Below are 25,878 nucleotides of genomic sequence, written 5' to 3' on the forward strand. Positions count from 1 at the left end.
GAGGGAGGGGAAGATGCAGGAGGGTGAGCGAGAGGGATGGGGAGGTGTAGGAAGAGGAAATGGAAGAAGGGGGATGGATTCCAGAGAAGGTGAAGTATCAGTAGCCTTGAAAAGGGTGGGGAGAGGGAGGGCAGAACAGTGGAGGAAGCCCTCTGGCTCTGGGGTTGGTACCTCCACCTGCAGGATCTCATGTGAGATCTCTCCCAACTCCTCAGAAGGCAGACAGAAAGACCTGAATGGTTTCTCTCAACCCCAAGCCTCTGCTTCTCTTGAGAAGCAAAGGTCTGTCAGCTTCCTTTTTCCTTCATTTCTGCCTTGTGTAGTTGATGTACAGCACCCTGGGACTATTTGTCCTGGCGTGGAAAGCTCGTCCCCGAGAGCCACATTCATGCCACCTTCACCACCGTTGAGCCCCTGGCACGGATGGGCTCCTGGTAAACATTTTTTCCATAAACACTCTGTTGTTCCCTCGGACTAGCCCAGGACCAGCACTCACGGGAAGAAGCTCCTACTGCCCTGCTGTGTGCCCTTGGGGACCTCTGGGCAAGGGTGGGCTTCTTTGGGCCGATTGAGAAGAGACAGAGGCAGTGGTGTGCTGGCACATGTTACCAACTGGATATCGGAGGGGGGGGGAAGCGCTAACTGGTAGCATCTGCAAATTTCCATGTTATAAATATTCCCACTGTGGCTGATTTCAAGCCCAGCTGAGCTCATGAAATTCCCGATAATGTGACAGTTGATTCCTGCCTTGCCCTGCCCAGAGCCCCAGCAACCATGTCTCAGGACCTTGCCTCCCTGCCTACCTACCCTGCTGCACAGGGCAGGAGCCCTTCCAACTCCTAGTCATCCTTCAGATCTAGCTTAACATCACCTCCTCCGGGAGGTCTTCCTGGACTCTGAGTATCACTGCACAGAGGCCCTTAGCTTCTGTGCTCTCATGGCTCTCAGTACATTTATGTAAATAGGTTGTTTAATTGGTTGTCTCCCCACCAGGCTGGGAGGGCTCTGACTGCAATAAATGTCTCAGTCTTCCCTTCACTGTATCCCCATCTGCTAGTGTTGGGCCTGGCCAAGGGCAGGTGCCTCAGGAAGTATTGTGGAAAGGATGAATAATCATGATGATGATGATGACAGCAACGCATATAGCATCTTCCATATGCCAGTTCTGTTCAGAGCACATAGCAAACATCAAGTCACTCAATCCTTACAACAACTCTAGACAGGCATTGCTAACCCCATTTGACAGATGCAGAGTAAAATTCAGCAGCAGAGCCCAGCCTGGGAAACTGCAGAAGCGCTTCCCTCAGTCCTGTAAGAAAGGCGGGGCTCGCAGCCTTGTCCTGTCTTAATAAACAACAAAACAGGCTCCGACAACTCGAATACACAACCTAAACTTGCACCTAAAGCAATTAGAGAAAGAAGAACAAAAAAACCCCAAAGTTAGCAGAAGGAAAGAAATCATAAAGATCAGATCAGAAATAAATGAAAAAAGAAATGAAGGAAACAATAGCAAAGATCAATAAAAGTAAAAGCTGGTTCTTTGAGAAGATAAACAAAATTGATAAACCATTAGCCAGACTCATCAAGAAAAAAAGGGTGAAGACTCAAATCAATAGAATTAGAAATGAAAAGGGAGAAGTAACAATGGACACTGCAGAAACACAAAAGATCATGAGAGATTACTACAAGCAACTGTATGCCAATAAAATGGACAACCTGGAAGAAATGGACAAATTCTGAGAAATGCACAACCTGCCGAGACTGAACCGGGAAGAAATAGAAAATATGAACAGACCAATCACAAGCACTGAAATTGAAACTGTGGTTAAAAATCTTCCAACAAACAAAAGCCCAGGACCAGATGGCTTCACAGATGAATTCTATCAAACATTTAGAAAAGAGCTAACACCTATCCTTCTCAAACTCTTCCAAAAAACAGCAGAGGGAGGAACACGCCCAGACTCATTCTGTGAGGCCACCACCATCACCCTGATACCAGAACCAGACAAAGACGTCACAAAGAAAGAAAACTACATGCCAATACCACTGATGAACATAGATGCAAAAATCCTCAACAAAACACTAGCAAACAGAATCCAACAGCATATTAAAAGGATCATACACCATGATCACGTGGGGTTTATTCCAGGAATGCAAGGATTCTTCAATATATGCAAATCAATCAATGTGATACACCATATCAACAAACTGAAGGAGAAAAACCATATGAGCATCTCAATAGATGCAGAGAAAGCTTTGACAAAATTCAACACCCATTTATGATAAAAACCCTGCAGAAAGTAGGCATAGAGGGAACTTTCCTCAACATAATAAAGGCCATATATGACAAACCCACAGCCAACATCGTCCTCAGTGGTGAAAAACTGAAACCATTTCTACTAAGATCAGGAACAAGACAAGGTTGCGCACTCTCACCACTCTTATTCAACATAGTTCTGGAAGTTTTACCACAGCAATCAGAGAAGAAAAAGAAATAAAGGGAATCCAAATCGGAAAAGGAGAAGTAAAGCTGTCACTGTTTGCAGATGACATGATACTATACATAGAGAATCCTAAAGATGCCACCAGAAAACTACTAGAGCTAATCAATGAATTTGGTAAAGTAGCAGGATACCAAATTAATGCACAGAAATCTCTGGCATTCTTACACACTAATGATGAAATATCTGAGAGTGAAATTAAGAAAACACTCCCATTTACCATTGCAACAAAAAGAATAAAATATCTAGGAATAAACCTATCTAAGGAGACAAAAGACCTGTATGCAGAAAATTATAAGACACTGATGAAAGAAATTAAAGATGATACAAATAGATGGAGAGATATACCATGTTCTTGGATTGGAAGAATCAACATTGTGAAAATGACTCTACTACCCAAAGCAATCTACAGATTCAATGCAATCCCTATCAAACTACCACTGGCATTTTTCACAGAACTAGAACAAAAAATTTCACAATTTGTATGGAAACACAAAAGACCCTGAATAGCCAAAGCAATCTTGAGAACGAAAAATGGAGCTGGAGGAATCAGGCTCCCTGACTTCAGACTATACTACAAGGCTACAGTAATCAAGACAGTATGGTACTGGCACAAAAACAGAAATATAGATCAATGAAACAGGATAGAAAGCCCAGAGATAAACCTACACACATATGGTCACCATATCTTTGATAAAGGAGGGAAGGATATACAGTGGAGAAAAGACAGCCTCTTCAATAAGTGGTGCTGGGAAAACTGGACAGCTACCTGTAAAAGTATGAAATTAGAACACTCCCTAACACCACACACAAAAATAAACTCAAAATGGGTTAAAGACCTAAATGTAAGGCCAGACACTATCAAACTCGTAGAGGAAAACATAGGCAGAACACTCTATGACATAAATCACAGCAAGATTCTTTTTGACCCACCTCCTAGAGAAATGGAAATAAAAACAAAAATAAACAAATGGGACCTAATAAAACTTAAAAGCTTTTGCATAGCAAAGGATGCCATAAACAAGACCAAAAGACAACCCTCAGAATGGGAGAAAATAGTTGCAAATGAAGCAACTGACAAAGGATTAATCTCCAAAATTTATAAGCAACTCATGCAGCTCAATAACAAAAAAACAAACAACCCAACCCAAAAATGGGCAGAAGACCTAAATACACATTTCTCCAAAGAAGATATACAGATTGCCAACAAACACATGAAAGAATGGCCATCATCAAAAAATCTAGAAACAATAAATGCTGGAGAGGGTGTGGAGAAAAGGGAACACTCTTGCACTGCTGGTGGGAATGTACATTGATACAGCCACTATGGAGAACAGCATGGAGCTTCCTTAAAAAACTACAAATAGAACTACCATATGACCCAGCAATCCCACTATTGGGCATATACCCTGAGAAAACCATAATTCAAAAAGAGTCATGTACCAAAATGTTCATTGCAGCTCTATTTACAATAGCCAGGACATGGAAGCAACCTAAGTGTCCATCAACAGATGAATGGATAAAGAAGCTGTGGCACATATATACAATGGAATATTACTCAGCCATAAAAAGAAATGAAACTGAATTATTTGTAGTGAGGTGGATGGACCTGGAGTCTGTCATACAGAGTGAAGTAAGTCAGAAGGAGAAAAACAAATACTGTATGCTAACACATATATATGGAATCTAAGAAAAAAAATGTCATGAAGAGATTAGTGGTAGGACGGGAATAAAACACAGACCTACTAGAGCATGGCCTTGAGGATATGGGGAGGGGGAAGGGTAAGCTGGGACAAAGTGAGAGAGTGGCATGGACATATATACACTACCAAACGTAGGGTGGATAGCTAGTGGGAAGCAGCCGCATAGCACACGGAGATCAGCTAGGTGGTTTGTGACCACCTAGAGGGGTGGGATAGGGAGGGTGGGAGGGAGGGAGACGCAAGAGGGAAGAGATATGGGAACATGTGTATATGTATAACTGATTCACTTTGTTGTAAAGCAGAAACTAACACACCATTGTAAAGCAATTATACTCCAATAAAGATGTTTTTTTAAAAAAAAGAAAATGGATCTAGACTCTGATCAATGGCTGCTAGAATCACTGAAGAGACATTACATGCCTCTGATGGACAGCCCCATGCCGTCAATGAAGTCTCACAAAAAAAAAGCTGGAATCTGATCAAGACTGTAGACCTAACTACCAGTTTACAGAAAACTGGAGACAAGGGAACACATTAACCACCGAAACGATGCAGTCAGCCAGACCTAGAAGCTATTAGACAAAAGACCTACTTTCTTTAAATAAATGGCAAGAAAATAAGGGAATCTATCACTTGAAAGGCTTAAGGAGCAAGTCAACCAAAGTCTGTTACTCAAGGGGAAGAATGAACACTGCTATATACTTGTTAGTATGGGACTGTTACACGTTTTAAGGCATGTTTTGTCTTATTCAAAAGACTGTTAGATTGTAGCAAAATATGAGTAAAAAACTTGTCAGAGAAAAAAACAAAACAAAACAGGCTCCGCCTCCAGGAGGGGCTTGTCCAAGTTTAGGTAAAGGGCCTTGGCCAAGGTCATCGGCTATTAAGTGAGTGGGAATGTGGTAGGATTCGAACTCAGGGGTTGCAGATACAAAAGTTCTTTGTAAACTGCCAAGTACCCCAGATGTGTTAGGGCCACGGAATTTTCGAGCTGGGAGAATCTCGCCATTTAGAGATTTTTTTAGTCCCACCCTATATTAACCGTGAGGAAACTAAAGCTCTAAGAGGGAGGTGGCCTGTCCCTAGTCATGCATGAGGGTCCCGACCCTACCCCTCTGCACAGAACCCCACGATGCTGGTTACTCAGTGGCACTGTGCACCGCACTTTACAGTTTATGACAGGGAGGTTTGCACCCTGATCAGCAGTTCTTTCCCTGATCCTCACATAATTGTCCTGCCAGGGGATGTGATGCCTATTTTATAGGCAAGGCAACAGAGGCTCAGCAAAGTGATGTATCCACGTCACAGACTCCTAGGTGGGCACCCAGGTGACAACTCCCAGAGCTACCAGAGAGACGACAAGAACCAAAGAATAGCCAAAGTTGATTGTGGTCGAGTGCATCAGGCAAACCCCGCTCCTGAGCCGCTCCTGACCCCCGGCCCCCAGCTACGAGGCTGTCCCCTCGGGGCTCCCAAATATCAGCCTGGGGCCAGGAAGTGGGAAGGCTGGGAGGTGACAGTTAGACCTGGCTTGACCCCCAGCTCCCCACCTCCCTCTGAACCTCGGCGTCCTCATCTGCAAGGCGGGGATAGCGGTAGCGTGTCCCCCTCCGTGTTGTCTGGGGCTGAAACGAGCTGGTGCTCTCAGATGCTGAGCCCCGGGGCTGGCACGGAGCTGGGGCCCCCCCACGGTAGCTGCCGTCAGAGTTGCTTTTGCTATTGTTAGTATTACTATTATTAGACCTACCCCCTGGGCCGCTGACTCAGCCTGTGCCTTTGAGCAGGTGGCTTTCCCTCTCTGGGCCTCAGTTTCCTCATCTGTAGGGCAAGCAGGGGGGTGATTACACAGATGATTTTGTAAGGTCCTTCCCACTGTGACGGTCTGTGATTAGCAGCTTTCTAAATCTGTGCATTCTGGTGCTGGGGTGGGTCTCCCCACTGTAGTGACTTCCTCTTAATACATATTCCAGCCATTGGTGTTCCCACATGCACACACACACACACACACACGTGCAATTTTCTTTCTCTTTACACGCATCTGACTGCCACACTGTCAATCGCTCAAGCACAGGACAGTCTTTGCTTCTCTGAATCTGAAGTCCTGGCAACGTAACTGCTTGTTGAATGTTTGCTGAATTGCATTGCTATTAGCAGTAGTCAGTTCCCTGTCATTGGAAGTATTCAAGTAAAGTCTGGGCAGTGTTTTTGGTGTATTTGGACCAAGATTCCTTAAATTCTATGGATTTAGCCCAAGGACTATATATAGCTGTCCCATCCAACGCATGGCTCCCCTGCCCCTTGGCCTTTCTGGTTTGAGACACATATATTAAATTTGTATGATAGGAAGGTACTGCAATTGCCCATCGTATGTCAGTAGATTCACAGACCCTATCTCCCTTAATTCTCCACGAACACCATAGGAAGTGTACACCGGGTAAGACACCATCTGATTTCAGGGAGAAAAATGAACTTCAGCGAGGTCACTAACCCTCAAAAGGCCACCCAGCTGTGAAGCAGGGTTTGGCCTCAGACCACCCAACATCTGCACTTATTCTACCACGCACTAGGCTGCGTTCTCCTTGTGGGAGGGGGAGAGGAGCAGTGGCGGGGTGTGGAGGGTGCTATTATCTCTATTATATAACCCTACAGAGGGACCCTGGTTTGCAGCTCAGCTGGCACAAGGGGTTGTGTGTCCTGGCCCGGGGCTCTGAGACCTCCGCAGACCCTGCTTGTGGGCGCAGGGTCCCAGGGGTTATCATCTCAGTGCTAAAGCAGCAGAAAATTCCAACTTCTTGAGCCGGGATGGAGGGGCATTTCTGACGCCACGAGCTGCCTAGTCCCCGCGTATTTCAGTTTTAAAAAAGCAGAAGGAAAAGCCTGGGAGATGGCGTCCCCGGCCCACGGGGAGACTGTGCTAGACGGAGGCCACACCCCAGCGGCTCACCTTCCCACACACCCAGCGTGGAGCCCACCCAGGGGACCCAGGGCAACAGTTCTGTGCCTCTGCTCACTGCCAGGTCCCTGAACCTCTCAGCGCCTCAGTTTCCTTATCAGTGGAATGGGACAGGTCACTCGTAGCCACTCAGTGAGGGATCACTCTTAGTAGGAGTTTGCATCTGGTGAGATGCCAAGTCCACTGCCTCGGGCCCCTGGCTGCCTGGACCTGATTCCTCAGGAACCCTCGGAGCCAAGACCACATTAAAACAATCTGGTTTGCAAATGTTTAATGGGCCTGTCACACACTGAAGTGGGGAGGCAGGCAGATGACAGCTTCAATGGTCTTCTCCGAATAGGGTCAGGCAGAGAGGGTTGACTGGCTCTCAAACCTGTCTCCAGAACATTTGATTTGGGGATAATTCAACGAAGCAAATCAAGAACCTAAAAGAAAATGCCCTTTACTTTTCACTTGGTATTTCTGAAAACAATCAAAAGGACAGGGAAAGCCTCCTGTCCTTCGATTAGGGAAATAAGAAACAACCAAAACTTTTTGGACCAGGGGGCTGATTAAATTTTATACGTGAAAAATGACGCTCCAAAGAGTTCACCAAAAGAGAGAGAATACTTCTGATATCAGGCCAGGTGGGGAAAAAAAGCTGGGCACTAAATCTTATGCATAACAAACACAGCAGGAAAAAATCTGGAAGGCAAAATACCAAATTATTACTAGTGGTGGTTGCGTTTGACCAGTGGGATCCTGTGTTGCTTTTGTGTTTTCTTTATTCTTTGTAGTAGCCTTCACATTTTCTATGAAGAACATTGATTGCTTTTGGAATGAAACTATTTAAATAAGCCAAGTGTTCTCTCCTATTTTTTTCAAAATAGAGAATGAATGATGGGTTAGCTTGTGGAAGAAAGATAATCAGCCAGCTCACGCTCAAAGAAAAGGCCTTGCTTACTTAAAAACTGGTAAATCAATGCATCATCATGTTTTCACATAAAACGAAATGTTGAGTGTATTTATGAGTTGTTTCTTCAATGATTTCCTGTCTTACCCAACCACCAGTCCTGAGCATGAAACAGGCTGGGACTTGGGACCCTTTGCTGCAGTGCTGCAGTGCTTGCACCTGGACAAACATCTCCTCCAACTACAAATTACAAAGAAATTATAAGGGACTAAAAATAAAACTGTGTGCATGTGCAGCTGGGGCAAATTACAGACAGAAAGATACAAAAAGACCAAAAAAACCCCAACTGCCACTTCTGAAGAGCTGGGAGCAGAAACAGGGTGTCGCAAGCAAAAGCGGTGGTCACAAGCAAAAGAGGTGTACTACGCATGCCCCCTGCACTCAACGCCACCAGAGGGGTGGGCAAAACACCTAAGCCACCCCTCTGGCTGCATCCCTGGACACACCCCTACCCTCACCCCATATTAGGAACAAGCTCGCCCCTCCCCGGGGGCCAAGCAAGGGAAACTGTTAGTAGTTTTCACGCACCCCCTCCCACCCACGCAGCAGGGGCCCCAATAAGTCTTGCCTGAATTTCTGGTCTGGCCTCTAGTCAATTTCTATTGCTTGGGGAAGGCCAAGAACCCTGGTCAGTATCAAGCAGGTGGAGTCAGTGGGCTTCTAAGAACCCAAGAAAGTGCAACCAGGCGGGGAGCTGCTGAGAGAGACTCTGGGAAGGTGGGCTTTCCTGCTGGACTCAAAAGCCACTTCTTGTCACAGGATTCAGCCTGATATTTTACATTTGGGGTCCCAATGAACCAAAAATCCTTCCCTAGCCTCTGTTCTTCATTTTGACTCATGTCTCTGTCGCCTGGGTTTCGTCGTTGAGGGATTTTTTTTCACGATGGTTGCAAGGATGGCGTGTTCTCTGAGCCCTTTCACATCCAGCATGTCTTTCGGCCGCCTTCACTCACGGAGACCATTTGCTGTCACAGCCTGCTTCTCTCCTGAGTCTGGAGACGCTCCTCTGTTGGATTCGGTGTATTTGCTGCTGTGGCAAAGCTGAAGCCAGCCTGATTTTCCTTCCTTCGTGTGTTGCCTGCCGCTTTCCCCCGTTCCCCCGCCTCTGGGTTACCTGGCTGCCTGTCCTCACCACCCTCTCAGGTCATCCCCAGTCAGGCCAGTGCTGGCCCTTGAGGCAAACCTGTAGCAAAACGAAAAAGGCTGGGAGGTAGCGTCACTCTGCAGGCAACCGGATGCCATTAGCACAGTGTGACTGAGCCAGTGGCTGCCTCTCTGGGCCTGGGTCCCCCCACTTGCAGGACTAGAATCGTCATCTCCTGCCCGTGGGTTGTGGCGAGGGCCCAGCGGGATCAGCCCCGGCCATCAGGACCTCATTAGCCCTCAGCTCCCTTTTTTGTTGCCTCCACGGCACCCCAGATCCAGGCGTGTCCTGTGCAGTGACCGCCCCAGGGGGCCCACCTCCACCCCCTCAGCCACGGCCACCATGGCCCACACACGCTCTTGGAAGAAATTCCCCAGGCCACTTGAAAGTCCCCATGGCTGTGATTTATTTTTGCAGTAAACACACGTGTACACCGCTGGGGACACGCAAGGTGGCCCAGTTAGGGCAGTCAGCGCCCAGCTGGGGCTTCAGGATGATGGCCCAGAGTGGGAAGGCCCGGGCTCCCCCAGCATCTCCAGTCCTGGCCCCCCTTTCGCTTCCCTACCTGCTCCCTCCCCCACAGTGGCAGGGCTGGTCTCCTCGCTGCCGCCGGCCCGAGCGCACCTCCTGATGCCCACCCTGACATCTTTGCCCATCCAGGGAGCCATGGCATCCTCGTGGGGGAACCAGACCAGGTCCTAATCCTAGCCCCGCCTCTGACCAGCTCTGTCACCTCTAGAGAGCATTGTGTCCGCGCTTGGGGGAAAGCATCCCCGCTTAGCAGCTTTAGCAGAGTTCTGAGGGAGAGGGTGCCCAGGGTAGGGCCGAGATATATACTCTTGGGGCCCTGGGTGGGCTCCCGCCTGGTCTGTCCCACCGCATGTCCTTCCCCGTTTAGACCCGCCCTCTGCTTTCTAGGTCTAGGACCCTCCTGGGAGAGAACTTGAACCCTGCCCACAATGACAATTCAGAGAGCATAAATGTCACAAGACGGTTATGGGGACATGCAGGCAGCAGAGAGGTAGTGGTGTGTGTCTGTGTGTGTACATGTGTATATGTGTGTGAGATGTGTGTGGGGGTGTGTGTGGTGTATTTGTGTGTACGTGTGTGTATGTGTGTACATGTGTGTATGTGTCTGTGTTTTGTGTGTGTGTGAGTGTGTGGTATGCAGTGTGTGTGTGGTGTATTTGTGTGTGTTTTGTGTGTGTTTATGTGTGTGTATGTGTGTGTGGTATGCAGTGTGTGTGTGTGTGTGGTATGTGGTGTGTGTGTGTGAGCGTGTGGTATGCAGTGTGTGTGTGTGTGTGAGATGTGTGTGGTGTATTTGTGTGCATGTGTCTGTGTTGTGTGTGTTTATGTGTGTGTGTGGTGTATGTGTGTGTGTGTGAGCGTGTGGTATGCAGTGTGTGTTTGGTGTATTTGTGTGTATGTGTTGTGTGTGTTTATGTGTGTGTATGTGTGTGTGTGTGGTATGCAGTGTGTGTGTGTGTGTGTGAGATGTGTGTGGTGTATTTGTGTGTATGTGTCTGTGTTGTGTGTGTATATGTGTGTGTGTGAGTGTGTGGTATGCGGTGTGTGTGTGGTGTATGTGTGTGTATGTGTGTGTGAGTGTGTGGTATGCAGTGTGTGTATTTGTGTGTATGTGTTGTGTGTGTTTATGTGTGTGTATTGTGTGTGTGTGGTATGCAGTGTGTGTGTGTGTGTGTGTGAGATGTGTGTGGTGTATTTGTGTGTATGTGTCTGTGTTTTGTGTGTATATGTGTGTGTGTGAGTGTGTGGTATGTGGGGTGTGTGTGTGTGGGGGGGGCAGGCTGGCACACAGAGGCCCGGGAAGGGGAAGGTGGAGATCCTGCCATTTGGCTCTGGATCCAGGAGGCTCAGGACAAGCAGAGGACGTGACCGTCCCGGGTCCTCTGGGCTGGTCCCTGGGGTCACAGGGGCAGGGTGCTGAGTCCAAGTCTCCCAGGCCCTCGCCTGTCTCTCCCACAGGCTCCGCACTCCTCATGGGCAGGAGCCTCCGAGCTGGGAGGCCAGAGATTCTCTCCTGAGTGGTTCAGAAAGGAGGGAATGAGCGGGCCCTGCGCCGTGTGGGCACTTTCACACACGGTCCTGCTGTGTCAGCTGCACAAAGGCTGCGGACGGTGGTCTTGATCCCCTGATGCAGGTGGGAAGGGAGGGGCTCAGGCCGGTCAGCGACCTGCCCTGTGTTACTCAGCAAGCAGTTGGCCAAGCCTCGATCAGGATGCTGGGTTGATGGACGAAGCTGGTGTCCTCCACCACGGCCTCTGCCCGGGGACCGGAACTGGCTGGAGGCCACCTTCGGAGAAGCTGGCACTCAGGGTCCCAAAGAAGGGACTTTGCAGAGTGATACAGGCCCACCAGTGGCTGCCACGGGACCCCCTGGGTTCGGACCCCATTCCCTTGGGGAAGGCACCCGGGCTTAGAGCTGGTGGGCTCAGAAGTCTCATCTGAGCCCCAGAGCCTTTAGGACATGGGGGCATGGCAAGACCCACAGAACGGAAGCCTGGAAACCTGCCCCCCAACTGTTAGTCTGCAGTGACAGAGAAGCTTCCTTGGAACACCTGCTCTCTCCAGGATGCCAGAGGCCACACTCAGGGAATGCCCTTCCTGTTGTCACTGCAGAGTCCGACCTCCCGGGAGGCCTGCTGAGCCTACCAGGGTACAGGCCCTAGGAGCCAGGAGGGTGCTGCAGGTCCCCTTGGGACCAGGCTGGGGATGGACATAGGGGTAAGATGAGGCCCTGGCCTTTGAGGGGGCTCACAGGCTGCAGGAGAGGCAAACACACAGGGGATGCCAGCACAGCATGGCCAGTGCTGTCACTGAGGGGCCAAAGGCAGTTGCGGGGCACCGAGGCGGGACCGAGCTTCTGGGAAGGGGTGTAGAAGGCTTCCTGGAAGAATGAACCCCTTCATCTCAAAGGCTGAGTAGGAGAAGAAGCTTGAGGAAGGTGTGGAAAATCATCAGAGGCATGGGAACAGCATGAACGAAGGCTCAGAGGCACTGGAGAGGATCGTATGCTTAGGATCCTGGGTAGTTCAGATTTTCCTGTTTCACACCAGCTCTTTCCCCTCTCTGTTTGCAAGAGTCGAGCCCTCTAATATGGTCTCAGCTCCACAGCTGGGTGTTCCTGCTTTAGGCCTGGGAAGTGCTCCATCACTAAGGCACTCTGCAGCAGCATCACAGGCCCATTTTAGAGTTCAGCCCCCAGAGGCTGGCGTGGGGAGGGGCTGCCTTGGCCCTCCCTTACGTGGGGCTGTGTGGGGGAGAGGCTGCCCCTGTAAATCTGCTCGGAAAGATCTTTCTCCCAGTCGTAACCAGCTCAGCTCCGCCTCTGTGGCCTTCACCAGTCCTGCACCTCTCAACGTGCCAAGCAGGGCCTCAAGTTCAAATGCCCACAGGGGCCCATTAAAGTGGGGTGCTGGAGGTGAGAGCAAATGCTGGCGCTGGGGGTGGGGTGGGCACGCCGACGGCCGAGGTCTGACCTAGAGAGCTGTGCGTGGCCAGGCGGGGCCTTAACTTTCAGCCTCGCCAGAGCCGGCTGCATTCTTAGAGAAGCTGGGAAGCTGAATTTGTATGTGAAATACCCCACTTTAAAAATATTGACTCTTTTAAAAAATGCTGGTGGCTAAATACTTAGCACATCTGTGAGCCTGTTGGTTCGCGGGCTCTGATGGAGGCTTAGGTGTAAAAGGTCGAAGCAGAGATGATGGGATCCCAGGCCCAGGTCCTGGCGGGGGGCAGGGCTTTGAGCTCTGCTCTCCTACCTTCAGGGACATGGGAGCCTCCCAGGGAACAGGAGGCCAGTATGGAAAGAAGGCCTTCATGGGGCCAACAGAAACCCCCAACCGGGCGGATCCTCCCTCCCACGGCCTGGAAAGGCTGCGATGCTGGGCCCCGACTGGCCGCTCATCACCGCCTGTCTCGGCCACTGATTCTAATTCTCCGCAGAGCGCGGATCTCTTCCTAATATTTCCTTCCCCTTCCCTATTTTCAAAGAGCCAGCTTTTGGTTTTTCCTTAGATGGGATACTGATATGAACGTTTTTTTCCTTTCTAATTAATCATTTTGTGTTGTCATCATTGTTCTTTCTTCTACTTCTTTTTCTTTCTTTCTTTTGTTCTTTCTTCTACTTTTTTTGTCCATCCAGCTTCTTGAACTGAACATTTTATTCATTTACTTGCAATCTCTATAAACAATAATATAATCATCATCATCATAATTATTATTAAGTTAACATGAGTTCAACTATGAGTATGGCTTTGTCTGTATCCCATAATTTTTTTTTTTTTTTTTTTGCGGTACACAGGCCTCTCACTGCCGTGGCCTCTCCCATTGCGGAGCGCAGGCTGCAGACGCGCAGGCTCAGCGGCCATGGTTCGCGGGCCCTGGCGCTCCGCGGCACGTGGGATCTTCCCGGACCGGGGCACGAACCCGTGTCCCCTGCATCGGCAGGCGGACTCTCAACCACTGCGCCACCAGGGAAGCCCCATAAATTTGATTACCAGTGTTCTTGTAACTGATCTTGTCTCAGATATGTGTAATTTCAGTTTTCATGATCTCTGATGGGAGAGTTCTGAGGAAGAGCATTTTCTAAAATTTACAAGTGATTTGTGTTGTTTAGTTTCTATATTTGATATTAATTTCTACAGTATGGTCAAGTAATGCAGCCAGTTAGAGTTTTATATCTGGGACTATATTAAGGTTTTCTTTAGGGCCTAGAACATAACCAATTTCTATAAATATTCCTTAGAATGTATTTCCTTTGTTGAATACAATGTAAGATAATTTATCATAATTTATAATAATTATATGTTACAAATATAACATACTATAATTTTATATATATATAAAATTGAAGAGTATTATATATATAGAGTATATATATATAGAGAGAGTATATATAGAGTATATATATATAATATATATAAATATATATATATAAAATTTTATATATATATATATAAAATTGAAGAGTATATGTATATATATACTCTTGAATTCTTCTAGTGGTTACCTTTAAAATTTTAACAAACATATTAAAACTTGTATCCATCTATTAGCGTCAAGAGTAGAAAAATAACTGTTCTTCCAGCTAAGATAAAATCTTTAGTGTAAATCAACTATACTTCAATTAAAAAAAAATCTTTAGCACACTCTTCCTCCTTCCTTCTTTTTCTCTTCTCACGTTTCAGATTTAGCTGAAATAATGAGAAATTTTTGTTCCAGATTATTTCCTAATTTTTATGCCTATTTTAAGTATCCTGCCTAAACAGTTACAAAGTTTCACAATCACAGTACAACCAATTTGTTAGCCATAGTTTAGAATTGAACTGGTTTAACTGATCAGCTAATTTTCCCTAGAACTTGTGGGGAAGTTCCTTTTCTTGAATTATTTGATGCGATTAATTTCCCATTTGGCTGGAAGGTGCAATCTCAGAGGCTCTGGAAGGACCAGAAAGCCTCCACACTGCACTCAGGGTGTCACCCCTGCTGCATAGGTATTCATAGTAGGTGCCATGCGCTGGGCTGGGTTCAGTCTTTTCCCTGGAGGGGCTTTCAGTTGGGTGGCAGAGGCAGGACACAGCTTGATGCTTCCTGAGGCCCAAATCCACCTGCAGGGGAGCTAGGCTGGGAGCTGCCAGAGGCCCCCAGTTCTCAGGGAGAGTGTGTTTGTCGGTTCCTGAAATGACACGGGAGGGGGTGGTGATACAGCCCTGGGTACCAGGGTTTGGGGGCCCTGAATTTCGGCCATGGGGATTAAGAGGAGGGATCTGGGGATGGTGGCTTTGGGGTCTAGGGCAGGGCCAGGGCCTGAGTTCCTTTCAAGTTTGCTCCCCCCAGAAAGCCATTTGCTGAAGCAGTGTGTGTCCATGGCTGGTCTTACCGTCAGGCCACACCCCCTTGGAACATGGTCACTTGGGGACCCAAAGGAAAGAAGAGGGAACACGATGTCACAGGTATATGGCAGCACAGTAACAGCCACAGAAGTGCTGGGCTTGCCCAAGTGCCTGGCACTCTACGGTTTACAACACCCCACGAGGCGTCTGGCACAGGCGCTGCTGATTTTGTGAGGCTCAGAGAAGCAAAGTGACCTCGCCGAGCTGGCGCAGCCAGGTAGCGAGTTTGGATCGGGGTCTGGAAGCCAGTTCTCTGCGCCCGCCTTCCCAGAGCTCCACTGGCCAGAGCAATCAGAGGGGCCCAGAGGCGCTGGGGAGTGTGGGCTGGAAATCTGAAGTTTGAGCCCTCAAGGGAAAAGTTACAGGGCTCCAGCTGTGGCCACCCACAGATGTGCTGCCTAGGAATATGAGTGAGGGCATGCTGGGGCACCCTGTTCCCTGGGAACCCCCACGCTGTAGTGACCCCACTGCAGGGCAAACAACACCTCTGGTAGTCCCGGGTCCTTGCTGCCCTCCCTCTGCTAAGTGGGCACCTGTCATAAGCCTGGCCCCTTGCACTGTACTAGCACCATCTGAGATAAACCTCTCCATGCTCCTCAGAAACAAGAATGACTATCCCCATCGTACAGTTGAGAAAACTGAGGCTCAGAGAGCTCCTCCAGCAGTAAACAGTCAGAATTTGAACGCAGAGCCTGTGCTTGTTCCACCCTGCTCTGTGCTGTGATGATTTTTTTTTGGCAGTGGTTCACATTTTCCTAGCCTATAGAACCCTACAGATTCCAGAGTCAAAGGAATACTTTACTTCTTGGGTCTGTTCTGGAAAGTATATTTTGATTGAAGAGCTGTGGAAGTTTTGCTCAGGGAGGACCCATAGGATGAGAATTATACAGTCCAACTCCAAGAGATAGACAGTGGCCCAATGCTCAGTGGGGGAGGGATTTAGCTTCAGTCTAAGGAAGGACTTCTTGACAGTACAACCCTCTCGAGCTGGAGCAGGCTGTCTTGTACCATAGTGACCTCCCTGTTCCTGGAAGCATGTGCACAAAGAAGTCAGGGGATTCCTGGGCCGGGTGGGTGTTGGAAGTGATGTACTCAGTCTTGGTATCAAGTCTTAGGAAGTTCTGATCATTCGATTCCTGGCTCTGGGATACCCTAAGTGCCTTCTGAATCCTGAACACACAGTCCTGCACTGTGTGCTTTAAAAAAAAATTGGACTTTAACTGTAAAGCAATTTCAGGTTCACAGAAAAATTGAGCAGAAAGTACAGAGAGTTCCCATATACCTCCTACCCCACATGTGCACAGCCTTCCCCACTTATCAACATCCTGCACCAGAGTGCTGAGTTCTTACAATCGATGGACCTACACTGACATAGCATATCGCCGAAGTCCACGGTTTCCATTAGGGTTCACTCTTGATGTCGTACATTCTGTGGGTTTGGGCAAATGTACAATGACATGCATCCACCATTGCAGCTTCATACAGAGTAGTTCCACTGCCCTGAAAATCTTCTGTGCTCTGTGTGCTCATTCCCCCCTCCCCCCAGCTTTGGCAACCACTGATTTTTTTCACTGTCTCCATAGTTCTGTCTTTTAATCCTACAGTACGTAGTCTTTTCAGATTGGCTTCTTTCACGTAGTCATATGCTCTGTGTGCTTTTAGTGCCTGCCAAGTGACCAGTATTCATTTATTCATCCATCCACCCATCCAGCCATCCACCCACCCATCTACCATTCAGTCATTCAGCAAACACTGACCTGTGCCCACTATATGGAAGGCACAGTCCTCCGTGCAGGCGAGCCAGCTGTGAATGGACAGACGTGATCCCTACTTTGATTTTGAAAACCAGAATCCCCTGACGGGTCAGCAGGGCAATCTCCAGTGCCCTCTCTGACCCCAAGGCTGCACAGGCCAGAAAGGCAGCCATTAGTGTTACCCTCGGACCCCCTCTGAACTTTTTATCCAGACGCGGTCGCTGGGTTAGCAGAGACCACGTGGCACGGCTCTTTCCCCTGCTTGGTGCCGTTGGCCAGCATGTCTCCAGTTGGGGCTAATCCCACGTTCCTAGTCTCACCATTCGTCAATCCTCGGAATGTTCCCCTGCTTATAAGTGACAGACCTGAGTCCCAGAGAGGTCGAGGCCTTCCCCGGACCCTGAGCAGAGAGCTTTGCTCAGTTACGTCTGGCTCGGAGACTCCGTTTCCTCACCTGTTCTGTGATGGCCTCGGAGCGCGTGGCTGCAGGGGCTTCGTGAGTTCCCGGCAGAGCTGGGGTGCGACCCTGGGGTCCTGCCTGTGGGGCCAGCACGGGAGCCTGCATTTGCAGGGGTCTCCAAAACCCCTTCTCCTGGCTCTGCCCCACCCCCTGTTTGACTCCTGTCCTGAACAGCAGAAAAACAGGGAGCTCTTCCTTCAAGCTTGTGGGGCTCCTATTGTGGAATGTCCTCTTCACCCCGACTGCTGCCAGGGCCCAGAAGGACACAGAACAGTTTTCCTCCAGATAAGGAGGGTGGACAGTGTCCTGGGGGGGTCGCTCGCCCTGCCCCCAGCCACCCACTGAGAGAAGGAATAAGAGGCAGCTTGGCCCTGGGGGCCCACTGCTGGGCCAGAGCCCCCACTTCCCGTGGACTGGTGGGAGCCCCAGGCAGCCTGACTCAAGGAGTCACATCCTCACCTGCCTGAGAGAGCAGCTCCCACCTCACACTCCACTCCGGGAAACTACCTGCCCTCGGCAGCTCTGATAACGGCTACGATCTACTGAGCACCTCCTACGCATGTGACACTTCGCTTCATCAGCCCATTTCTGTCTTTGCCCCCCCATCCTGCCAGGTCAGCTTTCTGGCTCAGGAAACTGGGGGGAAAAAAAACGGACTCAAAAACATTACCCAGGGGATGAGAGCGGAGCTTGGTGCCAAACCAGGGCTGGATGCAAAGCCCACGCTCTGAACAAACAAACTGTCGTCTCCCTCCGTCGTCGACAGCCAGGACCAGACGAGAGGGGTGCGAAGCTTGTCTGAGTTATCACCACAACCTCCCCAGTGCACACCAGCCATCGTTTACAAAACCCCTTCCGCCTGTGGTCTGATTAACTCCAGCCGCCCCGGGAAGCAGGTGAGCAGGGTACTTTGCAGACGAGAAACTGAGGCTCAGAGAGGTTAAGTCACTTGTCCAGGGTCACACAGGGCCAATGAGCAGTAGGGCTATGAGTGAAAAGCCCGATTCTTGAGTCTAAACCCCACACCTTTCCTGCTCCACCACCCTCTCTGCTTTAGTGCGGGAATCCACCCAAAGTCTATAAAAGTCAGGTCACTAAATGGCTCACATAAATACACACCTGCCCGTCTGTCTCCTCCATTCGGGGAGAAGACAAACCGACAGCAAACAAGAACATTTCTCTTGCTGGGAGCCCTTCTTGTCACCTGTAGGGAAGGAAGGGAAATTTCCCAAACTCCCCAGGGCCTGAGGAAAACTTCTCACCCAGCCTGGGAATCAGCCCCCATGTCACCCATCTGCCCGCTCTCCCTCTGTGCTCCGTCTGCCTGTCCTTCCCCGAGAAGGTGCGGCGGCTGGACCAGCCCCTGCCCGGCACCCACCTTGTCCGGAGCACAAACGCGGGTACTTCGTAGCTCCCTGGTCCAGCGGGGCTGCCTGAGGGCTCCGAGGAGCCTCCGGAGCTGAGCTGGAGTGTGGCGGCGGGAACAGATCATCTTTCAAGGGCTGGGCTGTGATGTCATCACCCTCCGGGGCACTTCCTCCCTCCACCTCCAGCCTAGGCCAGAGCTCCAGCGCCGGCCCCGCGCCGGCCCCAGCCAGGCTGGCTGCAGTTTCTAGAACCCAGACCTACAGAGGCCAGCGGGTGGCTGCATCTGCCCAGGGCTCCGGCCGCCCTCCGAGCCTGGGGGGCCGGGCGAGCTGAATGCATGATTCTCAGGCTAGTCCGCGGAGGGTTCTCTTGTGTAGACAGGCTGCCCTTGAGAGGCTCGGATTGGTAAGCGTGCTCTGGGCTCCAAGTCAGCCTGGATTTCAGTCCCAGTGGAGAAAAACCTCGGGCGGGTGACTTAACCTCTCTGAATTCTGAACTGCAGCTGATGGCGACAAATTTCAGAGAGGGGAGAAGTGGGGGTTCGTAACAGTCCTGACATGTATGTAACTTTTACTGTGGCAGGCGCTTTTTTTTTTTTTTTTTTGCGTTGCGCGGGCCTCTCACTGTCGTGGCCTCTCCCGTTGCGGAGCACAGGCTCCGGACGCGCAGGCGCAGCGGCCATGGCTCACGGGCCCAGCCGCTCTGCGGCCTGTGGGATCTTCCCGGACCGGGGCACGAACCCGCGTCCCCTGCATCGGCAGGCGGGCTCTCAACCACCGCACCACCAGGGAAGCCCCGTGGCAGGAGCTTTTTTTAAGCCCATAAATGTATTAACTCAGCTAATCCTCCCAGAACCCAGGCAGTCTGGCTCCAAAATCTGTTCTTAACCACTTTCCCATCCCTTTTCTCAACTAAATGAAATTTTGGTGTGAAGATTGGATGCATAGCAGGTGACCCCTAAAATACTAGTTTTCTTCTTTCTGGTATTGACGTAGGTAGCTGACACGCTCCACAAGTGAATACATTTGTCTAATAGCACATTTATTGCTTATCATTATTTCTTTTTCCTATGTGGTTGTTTTATGTCTAAGTTCACGTGTAAACAGCGGGCATTTACACAGAAGGTAGAAACAAAGGTGGCCAGGGAGGCAGCGGAGTTCTGACTTTTTTTCATGCCATGTATACTTCCAAAGGGATGATAGCAGCAGAAACTCAGAAACATCTTCAGAGATAGAACACCTTTCCCTGTGCTGTTTTCTGGTGACACTGAAGGATTTGTGCCTCTGAGACTCAGCCATTTCTTTGGGGATGTTTGGCTGTGGTTTCCTCACACTTCAACACTGATTGGCTTTCTTGGCTTCGCTCTGGAGACTTACTGACAAATCACAGCACTCAACGCTCCCAGAAGCTTAGAAGCTGGAAAGTATGGGGCCTTCGAACATTTTTGGAAAAAGTCTTAAAGCCTTTCCTTCAAAAGAGAGCCGATAATGTGGGTCCGGTGGGACTGGGGGAATAAACGGGAGTCACAACTCCACCTGCCGTCTCTCCTTCCTCTGTGACTTCTCTGAACCAAGTCTTCAAAGCAGCGACTGAGTCCAACTCCATCATCAGGGATACGGGGAAACCAAGTCCCAGAAGGGTTAACGGGGAGGCCTGGGATCTAGGCCTGACTTGCCTGTGAACTGGTCGCACAAACTTGAACGTGGTCCTTTCCGTGACCTGGGGTCTCAGTGACTCCTCTGCACAGTGGCTGGTTCTACGGTGCTGGGACTCCTTGATCTGAGGTTTCTGACTTCCTAGATGGGAGCAGTGCTCTGTGGACAGGCTGCCCGGCGTTCATCAGCCCTATAACATGGATCGTGCTATATGCTTTTTCCAGGAGAGAGGATCTATAGTCTTCGCCAAATTACTGAAAGGATCTTCTATGATCCAAAGCATCTTGAGTCCCTCAGATGTCAGAGAGAGAGAGAGAGACCTTGTGAGGTCCCTTCCAGCTCACATATTCTAAGGTTCTACATCTATGAGATGAAAAATCTTCAAAGATCTGAATCCAGTGCTGATGCTTCTGTAGATACTATTGACAGAGAGAGCTCCAAAAGGCATCGTCCATCTACACACTTCCCCATCCACCACTGTAATATAGGGTTTTTTTCCTGGGGGAGGGTGGAATGCTATCTTGACCCAGTTTTGAGGTCCGGGCCTCTCACTGTTGTGGCCTCTCTCGGTTGCGGAGCGCAGGCTCAGCAGCCATGGCTCACGGGCCCAGGCGCTCCGCGGCACGTGGGATCTTCCCGGACCGGGGCACGAACCCGCGTCTCCTGCATCGGCAGGCGGACTCTCAACCACTGCACCACCAGGGAAGCCCTGTCAATTCTTCTTGAACAGCTAAGTTCACATTCCCATCACTTCCCGTCTCGGGCTTTCACACTCTGAGCCACTATGCACCTGCCCTAATCACGTGGGGGCCAGGTACCAAACAACTATGGACAGCCCCTATACCCTGGAACTTACAAAATTATTCAAATTAGCCAATCCACAGGGAGCCTGAGAAAGCTGCCTAACCCATCCTGCTTGCTGTACATAAGCTCTCCCTGTAGCACCAGCTTGCTGTTACTCTGTCCCCAGATGCAACCCCTGTGTGGCCCTGCCTTGAAGACATCTCTCCTTTGGGGAAGTAAGTAACAAAACATTCTGCCTTTCATCTATCTGAGTGCCATTGTGTCATGTCCTTCCAACAAAAGAATCTTTAAATCTTGTAAAATAATCACCCACTCTTCCATTCACCTACACTTGTATCTACCCATCCACCCACCCGCTCTCCCGTCCTTCCATCCATCCATCCATCCATCCATCCATCCACTGATTTATCAGACATCCGCATAGGTAGTCTGCATTGTTAGGCAGAAGTGAATGAATCAATGCACCCATGTCTGGGAGGAGCTCACCACTGGGGCCGGGGAACAATTTCGAAAGGAATTTCTCACAAACTCAGTAACAACCCACACTCATTTATATCTGGATCGGCACATATTTGTATTTCATTTTTGCTATGAGAAAATTTAGCTAAACGCTTCCTGCGAAATCTGACACCCCTGACTTATTCTACCCCTTTCCATTTATCCACTTGGCTGGAGTCACAAGGGAGCTCAGCCTGAGGTCACAAGGGGGCTCAGCCCTGCCAGGACTCCGGCTCCAGCCAGCCCGGGGGGTTTTCAGGGCCAACTAGAGGAGGCACCGAGTTCCTCCTGCATAACCCTGATGGCCTCTGCACTAAGCCAGTGCCCCTCTGTGGCTTGATAAGAACCGACCCCTGGCCTCTCCAGCTCAAGCCCAAACCTAAGTCTTAGCACCACGCAGTCATCTAAGTCTCCCAAATGTGGCAGGTGGCAGCTGACCCCACACCTTTGCACGCGCAGTGATCTCTATTTGGAGTGCCCTTCCTTTGGAAACTCCCGCCCTTCATTTAGGGGCTGCTCACGGACCTTTTCCTGATGTGCCTGGTGGAGGCTGCACCCCACCTGCGCTCAGCAGCCTGGCCGCCTCCCTCCGCAGTGCCGAGTTTTCTTCCATGCCCCCGGACATGAATCCCATGAGGCAGGGACTCCTGTCTTATTTATTTATTTATTTATTATCCTGTCTGTTATCCTCCAGCACATAGCAGGGCCTCTGTGAACTCCTGCTGATGGAATGAAGACACAGGTCAGTCTATGGGCAAAAGTCCCAGATCCAACCTCACTGGGGTGGAGAAAAGATCCCATAAAACAGAATAGCACAAAAGCAAGCTATGTATGCACATGTACGCACACAAGTTTTTTTTAGGTACGTCTGCCCCTCCATCCCAGTGTTCCAGAACATTCTCTCCACATGTCTGTGTGTGAGGCTGAGGTCCTCATTCCCCTCCCCAGGAAGGCCCTTTTCCATCCACCTCCAGAAGTGTGCTGCGCTTTTGTCCAGAACGCTATGGTCTGGACCAGAAAGCAACCCCTGTTCTCTGTCCCTCGGCAGCCGCCTGGCATACCACAGGCAGACCAATCCTGAAACACTGGGTGAGCGTGGATTTTGATTCAGAGCAAAACATGCACAAAGCCTACAGTGTGGACTGGTTGACACTGATACCACGTCCACAGACCCTGCACAGCTAGTCCCAGCCGATGTGCAGTCCACTCCGTTCTGCCTCTGTTCTCGCCCCAGACCCCCAGAGGCCCCCATAGCCCTGCAGGAAGCTTCGTCCTGGGCACAGCTGGCCCTCAGTCCCCAGCTCCGACCCCCGGGGTGTCCATTCCCCAGTGACAAGTTACTAGCTGTTTAAAGTCCTTCTGAGTAAAGGAGGATTAAAATTTTAATTTATCAGCATGCATTTTACCATTCATCTTTATATCGCTCAGCTTGAAGTGCAAATATCTGTGTGTTTAACTCGTATGTGAAATCACCGAAATAGCACCATTTATATTTTGCAGTTTATACGTGCATATGTATTTGGTTCTTTCCAGAACAGTGGAAACATGGCAGAAAGCAAACTCATCTGCTTTTATTTAACTCCTTGATATGGGTTTTTTTCCTCACAATTTCTGTCCGATTGGACTTTCCCACCCCCTGTCCTCAGATTTAGGGCGTGAGTGAAATCCTTGCTATTTCTGGTGCAAAGACCTTCAGAGCTGCGATCAAAGAGGAACTTGAGGAAGGAGGTGGGGGCGAAGGGCACAAGGAGGCTAGTCTTTCCTCCGTCTGTCTGTCTGTCTCCCTGCTGCCCTGGGAGGTGGGCGGGGGCCTCGTCCTGCTGGGCCGGCAGGTTGGTGGGAAGGCGGCATCGGTTGCCAGGCGGCCTGGCCACCCTGCTTCCTACCTCTGGCCTTGGCCCTGGGGCTGCCGCTGCTTTTATGTGCAGAGGTGATTGCTCACTTCCTGCCCAGGCAGCAGGCTGGGGGGCTGCCGAGTTTGGGAAATCCTACGGGTGAGGAGCTCAGGCTGATTCCTGGCGTCCCTGGCCCCTCTTCTCCAGGGACTGACTGCTGAGCCAGGGTCCCCAGGGAGCCGGCTCTACCTGCAGGGTCCTCGTGCCTCCCGTGGAACCTGGGACCCAAGTCCAGCGCCCACCAGGCTCGGTGCCAAGGCCCCTCCTTTCGCCTTCCCACCCCCTCATCGGGAGACTGAAGCTCCGAGAGGGGATTTACCGAAGCGAGAGGCATCCTCGGATCTCCCTATTCTGGGTATTTCATAGAAGTGGAATCCTGTGACATGTGGCTTTGGGGGCCTGACTTCTTACTCTCAGTGTCATGTTTTTGAGGCTCAGCCACATGGCGGCACCTAGCGGTCCTTCATTCCTGTTTGTGGCTCAGCAATGCTCCGTCATATGGCTGGACCACATCTCTTTGTCCCTTCCCCCATGGATGGACTTTGGGGCTGTTTCTACCTTTCAACCGTTGTGAATAACGTTGCCAGGAACACTCACGTAGAAGTGTTTGTTTGGGTTCCTGTTTTCAATCTTGTGGGTATGTACCCAGCTGGGCCATGTGGTAACTCTGTGCTTCACTTTTGGAGGAAGAGCCAGACTGTTTTCACAAGCAGCTGCATCAAGAGGTGCCCCTACCCCTTGCTGTTGCCCACTCACAGGTTCAAACGCCTAGCGCACGGATGCTGCTGGAGGGTTGTGGAGAAGGACACCGCCCTGGGGGGCATTCTGGAGCCGAGCAGAACCCTACGGGCCCTTTCCCAGACAGACCCCTCCCTGATCTCCTCTGCTGTAGCTCCTCTCTGAAGTACCTGGAAAATAGTATCTGATGCACATTTCCTGAGTTTTTCAGATGCTAAAACCACCACCAAATGCAAGAAACTAACTATTGGATAATCGCGAGCATTTGCCCCCAGACCTTCTGGCGCCTAAGGATCCATAAGGTTAATCCCTGTGACACTGCTCTGTTATCTCGCCATTAACCAATCAGAGAAATGTGCACAAGCTGATCACAGACTCTGGGCTGCCCCGCCCTCGCCTGGCCTTTAAAAATGCTCTGCCCCTATGACACTGTATATAGCACCGGGAACTCTGCTCAATATTATGAAATAACCTAAAAGGGAAAAAAGAATTTGAAAAATATATATGTATGTAAAAAATATATATGTATAACTGAAACACGTTGCCGTACACCTGAAACTAACACAACATTGTTAATCAACTGTACTCCAATAGAAAATAAATTTTTTTTTTAATTAAAAAAATAAAAAGCTGTAAATTGCTGCCTTCAAAAAAAAAAAATGCTTTGCTGAAACTTTTCAGGGAGTTTGGGGTTTTGGGGGGCATGGGCCACCCGTTCTCCTTGTTTGACCCTGCAATAAACCTTCCTCTGTTCCAGACTCTGATGTTTCGGTTTGTTTGGACTCCCTGTACATGGGGCACATGAACTTGCGTTCAGTAACAATTGGAGTTTCTACCGACTCAGTGGGCTAACCGTTGATCACCATCAACATCAGCCTCCATTTCACTTCATCCATTTGTTTCGTGTATTTTCAGTTCAGAGAGGTGCATTCCCATGTGCCATGTATGCATCAGAGTCTTACAACGGAGCAGAAATGTTGAGTAACCTGCCCAAGCTCCCCCAGCTAGAGGGTGGCTGAGCTGGAGCAGGAACCCAGGCCTCCTCTGCACTGTAGGCTGCAGACGGGAGCCTCTGTTTCCCAGTGGATGGCCCCCGAGAGCCAGCCTTTCCCTGGAGCTCTCTGCTGCCCATCCCTCTCTGCCCAGGCTGGCACTGCAGTCAGATTCTGAATTCTCCCCAACTCTCCCTGGGAGAGAGAAACTGGGCCACACTTCTCTCTGCCTGGGGGCCTCCAGCTGGGTGCCCTTCACTGTTGAGTAATTCCTCTTTGGCTCACCTTCAAGTCTGTTTTCCTAACGCAGCCCCAGGCAGCTCCCAGCCTCCACCCCCTGCCCTGGCTGGTGAGTCCCAGACACCCTCTGGAAAACACAATCAACCAGGCTCCCAAGTGCCCGGCACCTTGCTCTAGCCAGGCCCCTCCAGGCAGGTTACAGATGACATCTCCAACCCACGCAGTCAGCTTCTAGGTGGGAACCCTGTCCCCAGTGAGGAAACAGGCTCCCAGAGATCAACAACCTGAGCCACTGCCAGCCCA

The 25,878-nt window shown here is 50.0% G+C and overlaps 1 protein-coding gene across 1 annotated transcript in view; it reads right to left on the reverse strand.

The window, feature by feature from the left end:
* BDKRB2 (bradykinin receptor B2) overlaps window positions 1-18,850 on the reverse strand; it is a 37,213-nt gene extending 18,363 nt beyond the window's left edge. Inside the window, exon 1 of the mRNA XM_059056095.2 lies at window positions 18,764-18,850. The gene's annotated coding sequence lies outside the window, so the exon portion shown is untranslated. The remainder of the gene's footprint in view (window positions 1-18,763) is intronic.
* Window positions 18,851-25,878: the final 7,028 nt, after the last annotated feature.

This window comes from Kogia breviceps, chromosome 3, assembly GCF_026419965.1.
Source record: "Kogia breviceps isolate mKogBre1 chromosome 3, mKogBre1 haplotype 1, whole genome shotgun sequence".
Lineage (NCBI taxonomy): Eukaryota > Metazoa > Chordata > Mammalia > Artiodactyla > Physeteridae > Kogia > Kogia breviceps.